At 42.4% G+C, this 9,884-nt stretch overlaps 1 non-coding gene across 1 annotated transcript; it reads left to right on the top strand.

The window, feature by feature from the left end:
* Window positions 1-7,363: 7,363 nt before the first annotated feature.
* Window positions 7,364-7,445, top strand: trnas-gcu (transfer RNA serine (anticodon GCU)). The gene has a single exon. It is a non-coding gene; the product is annotated as a tRNA-Ser (tRNA).
* The last annotated feature ends 2,439 nt before the right edge of the window (window positions 7,446-9,884 follow it).

Here is a 9,884-nt window from a genome sequence, read left to right as displayed (position 1 = left end):
CACATGAATGCAAAACTAAACCACAGCTTAAAGAGGAGCTTGTCATGACCGCCAGGCAGTTAAGACCAACTCTTAAGCAATCTAAACAGCACCAGCAGCGGGTGATTATTAACAAACGCCGCCGCACGAGTTAACCCACCTGCACACACTCCACCGTGCGGTACGCAGTGCTATTTTTACCAGCTTCCCGCTGGTATTGAGTCTACTCCTTGAGAGCTCTACCTGGCGTTTTTTCCATTACCTCGTTTATTCTGGATATTGGACTCCCCTTCTGCCTTTTCGACTTTGGACCTCGCCTCTCACCTCGGACTGTTTGCCACCAGTGTTCTCCCTGGATTACGACTTACCTTACGCCTCTTGACCACGAAACAAAGCAAAGCAGAGCAAAACAAAATGAACAAACGAAAACCCTCACGTCCCGCACTTGCATATAACACTGTTACGTGCCCAAGCGGTATTGTACGTCATCCTAACACTGCACCCCGGGGCGTACGGTATATGGGAACGAGCACACGCCACGAATCGTCTCGAATCACTCCCTACAGCTGTAAGGCACCTTGAAGCGTGCACCCCCAACATTCTTCTTTGCGCATCTGTGAAAGGTAAACTCTTGAGCAAACTCTGAACCAGCTCTAAGGAAACGATTAGACGTTACTTTGACTCATCCTTTAAGGGACCCTTGTTAATTGGAGAAATCAATGATTTCGAATGAATTCTGTATGCGTTAAAAGACAGCTATACACAGAAAACATGCAGGACACTTCTCATGATGTTTCCCGAGCCGAAACACAGTGCGTTTTTCCAAGCCATCTGACAAAGCCCGCCCACTGAAAACTGCAGCAAATCGTGTAAAGACGTTCAAGTTTGTAACTACTGCACGCACAGGAAGCAGAATAAATTCCTCTTTTCAAACTGTCAAAGGTTTGCTTTGCGAACACTGCAGGACATCGCACAATCTCTTTTGAACGGGGACAAACGATTTCTTATGGGGCACAGTAAGTACAGACGTTTAAAAAGCTCCACTCATGCCGACGATGCAGCATGAAGAAGCGCAACCTAACGTTTGCATTCCTAGCAAATTCCTTTTATTTTTTGATAAATAAAGACAGTCTTGTTTAACAAACAACACACACAACATTTTACATTGTCAATTCAATTCAAATCAATGTATTTCTATATAGCGCCTTTCACAACAAGGTTGTCCCAAGGCACTTAACAATGCAAGTTGTTAAGAGCCTTGTGCCTAATATGCCGCCTAGGTTACGTGCTGTCTCTTTGAGGCAAATGTTTAAATCCTCTGAGTTAAGTGCTGAAGTTATAGTAGTCCTATCAGTATTGTTGCCTCCGATCAACAGATCCTCATTTTTCTCAGAGTTGAGTAACAAAAAGTTTTCACACATCCAAGTATTTCCTTCCTTAATGCGTTTAACTAAACTGATAATAGAAGAGTTGTCGTTTGGTGTAAACAAAATGTTTATTTGAGTGTCATCAGCATATGAATGAAAGTTCATATTATTTTTTCATATTATCCTACCTAGCAGCAGCATGTAGAGAGAGAGAGCAATATTGGTCCCAGCACTGATCTTCTGGTACCCCAAATTGAACTGGTGACATTGATGAAGCAGTACAATTATTAGATATTTGAACATAATGAAAACGATGAGTAAAATGTGAAGTAAACCACTGAAGGACGGTTCCAGATAAGCCAACCTCAAACTCAAGCCTGTGTAACAAAACAGAGAGGTCAACTGTGTCAAAGGCAGCTCTAAGATCTAGAAGCACAAGCACTGTTGCATTCCCCGCATCAGTAGCTAAGAGAATATCATTTACGACTCTTGTTAATGCAGTTTCAGAAACCAGACTGAAATTTCTCAAGTATATTATTTGAATCCAGATACGATTGACGTTGGGCAACAACTATTCTCCCAAGACTTTTAGATTGAAATGGGACCTTTGAGACAGGCCTGTAGTTGTTAAGAACTTGTGGATCCAAATTTGACTTCTTAAGGAGCGGTCTAACAACCGCTACCTTAAATTGATCAGGTACAACGCCTGACGCAAGCGATGCATTCATCATACTAATTATAGGTCCTGCCAGTCCTTCGAGGGAATCTTTGACTAGCTGAGTGGGGATGGGATCTAGCGAACAGGTGGTTGACTTTGTCTTACGTCTGTGTTCATGAGTCCACCATAAGAAGAAATCTGAACAGGAGTGGTGATCATGCGAGGTCACCATGGAGGAAACCACTGCTCTCCCCCCAAAAAAACCACCACTGCCCCTCTCAAGTTTGCTAAAGACCACATGGATGTTCCACAGCAACTCCTGGAACAATGTTCTGTGGACAGACGTGACAAAAGTTGAACTTGTTGGTAAATGTGCACAGCGTTATTTTTGGAGATAACAAAACACTGCATACCAACTCCAAAACCTCATCCCACCTGGGAAGCATAGCGGAGGCTGTACAGCTTGCAATCATCGAGGGACCGATGAATTCCAAGATGTATCAGGAAATTCTACAGCAGAATGTCAGGGTGTCTGCCTGTGATCTAAAACTCGAAAGACGCTGGGTCATGCAGCATGACAAAAACAAAGGCGTACATCAACAACAGAGTGGCTGAAACAGAAGAAATTCCGTATTTTGGGATGGCCAAGTAAGAGTCCTGACCCCAATCCCATTGAAGTGCTGTGGCGTGATCTGAAGCAGGCCGTTCAGCGCAAGACATCCCAAAAATATACATGAACTGAAACAGTTTTTCATAGAGGAATAGGCCAAAATACCTCCTAACCGCTGCTCAGGTCTGACCAGCCGCTACAGAAAGTGGGGATTGAGGTTTTTGTCATAAAGGAGGTTCCACTAGCTCCTTAATATAAGGGTTCACGTACTTTTTCCATCAATGACCTTGATTGTTTAAACCATTTGGTCAATAAAGAAACAGCAATGTCAAATGTTGGGCGTGTGTTGTTTGTGAAATCAGACTCTCTTTATTAATTATTATGACTTAGATAAAGATAAGATCACATGTTAGGAGCCATTCATGCAGAAATCCACATCATTCCGAAGGGCTGTTTACAAAAGTTTTTCTCCCAACTGTATGTGAGAGAAAAGCAGAGACGCTCACTGAGTAAAGTGGAGTTGTAGCTTTGCAAATCACAAGGACATTTGTACGCTCAAAATGGGACAGGAGCACCTCAGATGGGACTCAAACCCACAATCGCTGTTTTAGGAGGCCAGTGTCTTAGCCATTAGGCCACTGGGGCACACTGGGGAGGGTCAATCACGCTGATGAGAGCCAGTTTTTTTTTCCTTTGCTTTTTCAAAGGGATCCCCAAAATTAGGGAAGTTAGGCAGCAGAAGGTTTACTGTGACCTGAGAAGGACCGGCATCCAATCACGGTGGTACACACACACACGCTCTCACTCATCTGAGCTACACGGCTACCAAGATGATCTCAGGTGCGCCGAGCTGGTACGGAACATATTGAACTGATCGACGACGAATTGTCTCTCAGACAGGCTTTTCACCTCTGAGCTCCCTGACTGACAGTGATCAGCTAGGTAGTGAAACAGTCAGCTGCTTCTAAGCCTTAAACAGCTGCATCTCGGCGCTTCCACGGAGAGATGATTTGAAAGCCGAACATCGCCTATTGGGAACACCTTTCTATCACTAGTTTAAGAGACTCTTAAGGTCTTGCAGAGGTGCCTGTCTAATAGCATGTGCTTTGCAAGCTATAGGTGTTTAGGCTGAGGCAGAATGCCTGTTAACAAAATGTTTTTCTAAAGGGGCCTCGCACTCTTTTCCAAGCAATGGTCACCATCCCCACCGAGTGTCACAATGTAGTCATGTCCTAGGACATCACCTGTTAGTCTCCATTTGTCTGCCACCAACACTTTAGGTTACGGAGTCACAACCGCACCCCGGAGACCAGAGGAGCCATTGGCGTTCTGGCGGCGCAGATTGGGCTGAAGGTGGGACGCTTGAATCTCGCTGTTGGAGGCCGTCTGAAACTGACCCAAGCCTTTCCCTTGAATTAAATGTAAATAAGAAATGAACCCCAGATGCACATGGAATCAATCACGTGTTTCCTTTGAGCCGTTTCAGAGACTGCTCCAGAGTTTACCTTGCACAGATGCGCAAAGATTAATGATGGGGGTGCACGCTTCCAGGCGTCTTACAACTGTAGGGACTGTTTAGAGACAATTCGTAGATTGTTCTCATTTCCCTCTATTCCCCGTGTTGCAGTGGTAGGATGACGTAAATTCCTGCTTCGACACGTAACGGCATTATAATCAAGTGCAGGAGCTGAGGGCTTTAGTTTTGTTTCGTTTTCCATGGCGTTCGTAAGCGCGCAAATCAAAGGCAATTCCTGCGTCTAACACGAATGTAAATGCTTTGGAAAGTGCAGTGTGGTGCAGCTTGTAAAATCCTTTTCCACATTTGTGGTTTGTTGATGTTTTTTCTGTCTGCCAAAGTTGCATTTTGACATCCGGACTGGGGGACTTCATCATTTGAACGTGAAGCCAGCCTTAAACCCTCTGAGGCATGTCTGTCTGCCGGCACGAATCTTGTGAAAGGTATTTTTTTTTTTAACGGAGAGCGACTTTAAAAAGGTTTCCGCAGCGACTTCGCACTCCGTGTTAGATTATAGGAGGAATGCGGCGGCAGCGAGCTCGCTTTTGTCATGGCCGAGTGGTTAAGGCGATGGACTCGAAATGCGTTGGGGCTTCCCCGCGCAGGTTCGAAACCTGCCGACTCCGGCGTCTGCCGCACGTCGCCTTGTGCCTGCGCGGCAAAGGCAAAGTGCCGCTTCTCCTTTCCCGGTACTATAAAAATGCTAAATCGCTTGGACCCGCTGCCATGGAAAGCAGTTCTTCAGATAACCACACATTCTGCGTTCGCACCTCTGGTGCTCTACTTATGCCTTTGAAAACCTAATGAATAAAGCTGAAAGAACCGACACGATATGTAGGTGCTCGTAAAGCACGCATTCAAGAACTGTTAACAGCAAGGGTTTCAGTGGGTTAACTGAGGAGAAGGCGTGATCGCTAATTGTTGACTTTTTATTTGGTGTTAGAAACACTCTTACTGTGCATGATGTGCAACAAATGTAGCCACAGAAATTGCATCACGCTTTCATGTATGCTATTGCAGACACCAACGTTGCCTAGATAGAAAACCGAAATAGCCGTGGGTTTGCTTGTTGGTCTGAAGGATCTCTCTTCGAATCTCTATCATTTGTCAATGGAAGTAAAAGGCGCTGCAATCTCATACGTTCAGAATCAAACCCGCAGCTGTTGTTCGACTTTATTTCTTGACTAATTACAACTGAGTGTCGCATGAGCAGTTACGTAAACTTGTCTGGTATATTTGAACACAAATGCCGTTCTTCAATTAAAACTAACAGTACATTGTCAGGGACATTCAGTTCTATACAAACAAGAGACAGACAAGAGAATATTTCTACCTTTCATGTGGACTACGTGTTGACTTACTGATCGGAATAATTGAAAAGTTCGGGTTCATAGCCGATGCAGTGCGTGCTAATTAGAACAACAGCAACGCTGAGCTCTCAGCACCGTACTGAGCCCAGGTGTTTTTCTAAAGCTGTCAGGTGCAGTTCATTTACATGAAGGAAATCTCTTACTGGGTACGATTACAATACAGTAAGTAGCACAGGCTACTTAGGGAGTAGCCTGATGCGTTTAAAAACGACCCGAGCCAGGCAGAAGTCGAACCTACAATCTTCTGATCCGTAGTCAGACGTGTTATCCATTGCACCACTGACCCTGGTGCAACACTGCAGGACTACAACCCGGTGAGCTCAGCACTGCAACTAGTAAAATACCCCCGGTCCATTCTTTTCCAAAAGTGAGAAACACCTGTTTTCTACATTTTGTCTGTTTTAAAACCATATCTCTTTAAACCAAACCAAGAGTTTGTCTTTTGCTCTGATATTCTGATTCATTTCGATTTCAAAGAAAAAAAAACTACCTTCCAAAGCATCATAAAATTGTCCCTTCTTCCAGACTCTACTTCTCTCTTGTAGTAGTACAGCAGACCTTTCCAGGTGAGCAGATCACAGAGTCCGAAATGAGCTTCCTCCATCAAGCAAAGTACCTGAACATGACTCTGTCATCATAAAAGCGCCCCTGTAATAAAGAAATTCAATCTGAAATCAAGAGGGCAGTTGCCTACTGAAATACAAGAGGTCATCAATTTTAACCTAGCAACACATTAAAGGCTGCATCTATACAAGTACGATTCTAGAAATGCTCACCAGATTACGTTTTAAGAAGGAACTGCGCTTCAGGTTCTGCCGAGATCTTAACTCAGATGGCAGGATTCAGAGTCCGGAGTGCGGACTGATTGCGCACGGAGGGTCCATATACTGTGGATCCCTCAGTGATCTTCCGCGTATTCAAACCGCCAGCGTGTGACTCCCCTGTCCCCGTGACCTCATTGCTCTGCTCTCTCCTCTGTGCAGCCGAGCCCGATTCACGGTAAAGTGAAAAAAAAATATGCCCTCAACGTGAGATTTACTCTGGAGCAAGGATAGATGTTACCTTTTTATCATTGAACAGGATGTATGTGATGTGGCGACTAGGTTCAATTTTGTATCCTCTTTAAAAGATTAAGGACTGGGGTGAGCGTGATTTACCACCCTTTCAGCTAAGAACCCGACGTGCGCACCGTTTAAGCTGCATAGACTCGGTCGTTTAACTCTTCTCCATTAGCAGGGTTAAGGTTAAAGAAAAAAAACATTGCTGACTTCTTTTTTTTTTTGCCAGCTGCTAGCGCTGATTAGCAAGGTTTGTATTTCATGTTTTGCAAGTTGCATCCATTTTAAGAAAAACAAGTCGTGTTAAAGACAGGAAATGAATACTTGCATTTAATTAAGTCTAGCCGTAGGCAGTTATCCACTGGGATTCAGACCCAGGGTCTCCTGTTTACTAGACAGGCGCTTTAACCAACTAAGCCACAGAGCCCCGGGAGTGCTGTCCTTTTGCAGCCACTTGGACACACCACTCAGACACATCTGCATTCGGTGTGTGCTCCGCCTGCTCGCTGAGCAAGTTGCCACCTTTACATACAATAGCAACATCGACACCAAGAGAAAGGATGACAAATGGCTTTTATCTGGAACTTTTCATGTCCAAGGAGCTCAATGTGCTTTCTGTGTACAACAGGGCCACTGAACTCCACGCTGGCCACTGAACCACAGCAGTGGCTTGCTGGCTTGACATCTCCCAAGGAAAATGTTGAAATCGCATGTGGAACAGGAAAATGACCCTCGAGTACGAGGGAAAAAAAAGAAAAAGATCATCTGGAGCGCGCCAACCCAGTTGGGACAGCCCAGTTTTGTTGACGAGGTGGCCGAGTGGTTAAGGCGATGGATTGCTAGTCCATTGTGCTTTGCACGCATGGGTTCAAATCCCATCCTTGTCTGTTTCCATTCTGTTTTTGATCCCTATTGCTCAATGCACAGTGAAAGCATTGCATACATGTGTCTGACAATGAGAAATGGGCCCCTGAGACAGTCATTTGCCTGTTTCACAAATGATCGTATTTTACTAGAGATTCTGTTTGGGATTCAGATGTGCATTCGGACAGCAATCCCTTTCAAGAAATGATACGTTCTGGATGAGGTCAAAGGTGCTGGAACACTGTATTTAGGATGTGTTTGCAGTTATTCTGTGTTTCTAGCTTCAACCCAGTGATATATATATATATGCTCACTGATTTTTTGGTACATGCCCAGGGCAATAATCATTATGAGGATTTATTTCCATATGTGCTAGAGGTAGTGTTGTGAAATTCTTCAACACACTGGATCGCAGGTTTAAACCTGCACTCTTACTCCTTAAATACCAACAAATGCAGATATGTAGCAATCATATTGTAGCGGACACTCATTTGCCTGTTTCACAAATGATCATATTTTACTAGAGATTCTGTTTGGGATACGGATGTGCATTCTGACAACAATCTCTTTCAAAAAATGATTTTACCTTATCGCAGCTTTGCCCCTCTTGCCTCTTTGGAAAATATCTCCATCTTGTGGTCGTTGTTGGTAATGTTTAGACAATATCTCCATCTTGTGGTCGTTGTTGGTAATGTCTAGACAATATCTCCATCATGTGGTCGTTGTTGGTAATGTCTTCTTATGCCCTTTTTTATTTCAATTCTTTATTAGTTGATTCTAGAATCTCTACAATAGAGCTGAAAATATCAGTTTTGTAGCAGACAATATGACATTAGTTATAGTCCAATTAAGACTTTATTACCCTGTTTGTAACATAACAAATTAAAATTGATTAAAACTAAGTTTGGAACACCAGGGAACATAAAAAATGATTTTTAGGAAAACCATGAGGTTCTCTGTGTCCGATGCCTGCAAGGGGAGAAAGCTAGAATCCTTTGCTTTTTCAAAATTTGAAAATAAACATCATATAACAACAGCTTTCATTCCTAGGAGTGAAAAATAACCATTTTTGAAGACATATTAGTTTCTAAAACACTACAATAAAGTTAAAAACATCCGTTTTATATTACTTTTAGTATTTTTAGTGAAATTAGTCATTTATTGCACTATTTTTAATATAATCTCTAATTAAAAGTGAATAGAATTAAGTTTGGAGCAACAAGGAACACACAAAAAAAAGATTTTAAGGAAAAAAATGATGTCTTCTGTGCCAGGTGCCTGCAAGGGGAGAAAGCTAGAATCCTACCCAGGCTCCTGGAGCTCTGTCCTGGCTAAAGGAGGGTGAATCCATCCCCTTCAAAGCTCCATGAAAAAATGATCATTTAAAATTTGAAAAAAAAACATCATATAACAACAGTTTTCATTCATAGGAGTGAAAAACAACCATTTTTGAAGACATATTAGTTTCTAAAACACTACAATAAAGTTGAAAACATCCGTTTTATATTACATTAATTTTTGTGAAATTAGTCATTTATTGCACTATTTTTAATAAAATCTCTAATTAAAAGTGATTAAAATTAAGTTTGGAACAACAAGGAACACACAAAAAAAAGATTTTAAGGAAAAAAATATTGTCTTCTGTGCCAGGTGCCTGCAAGGGGAGAAAGCTAGAATCCTACCCAGGCTCCTGGAGCTCTGTCCTGGCTAAAGGAGGGTGAATCCATCCCATTCAAAGCTCCATGAAAAAATGATATTTTTAAATTTGAAAAAAAAAAAACATTATAGAACAACATCTCTTGGTCCACAGAGTGCAAAAATCCAACTTTGAAGAAAATCCATTGACTGATCCCCGAATCCTGAAGTTTCTTCGCATGATATCGGGCTTGCAACCACTTTCTGGAAAATTTTCAGCTCCATTGTAGAGATACTAGAATCAACTAATAGAGAATTAAAATAAAAAAGGGCATAAGAAGACATTACCAACAACGACCACAAGATGGAGATGTTGTCTAGACATTACCAACAACGACCACAAGATGGAGATATTGTCTAGACATTACCAACAACGACCACAAGATGGAGATATTTTCCAAAGAGGCAAGAAGGGCAAAGCTGCGATAAGGTAAAATCATTTTTTGAAAGAGATTGTTGTCAGAATGCACATCCGTATCCCAAACAGAATCTCTAGTAAAATATGATCATTTGTGAAACAGGCAAATGAGTGTCCGCTACAATATGATTGCTACATATCTGCATTTGTTGGTATTTAAGGAGTAAGAGTGCAGGGGGTTTAAACCTGCGATCCAGTGTGTTGAAGAATTTCACAACACTACCTCTAGCACATATGGAAATAAATCCTCATAATGATTATTGCCCTGGGCATGTACCAAAAAATCAGTGAGCATATACATATATCGCTGTGTTGAAGCTAGAGACACAGAATAAGTGCAAACACATCC

The sequence above is a fragment of the Lepisosteus oculatus genome, unplaced genomic scaffold, assembly GCF_040954835.1.
Source record: "Lepisosteus oculatus isolate fLepOcu1 unplaced genomic scaffold, fLepOcu1.hap2 HAP2_SCAFFOLD_45, whole genome shotgun sequence".
Classification (NCBI taxonomy): domain Eukaryota; kingdom Metazoa; phylum Chordata; class Actinopteri; order Semionotiformes; family Lepisosteidae; genus Lepisosteus; species Lepisosteus oculatus.
Note: the sequence above shows the minus strand (reverse complement) of the source record. Positions and strands in the feature narration are given on the sequence as shown.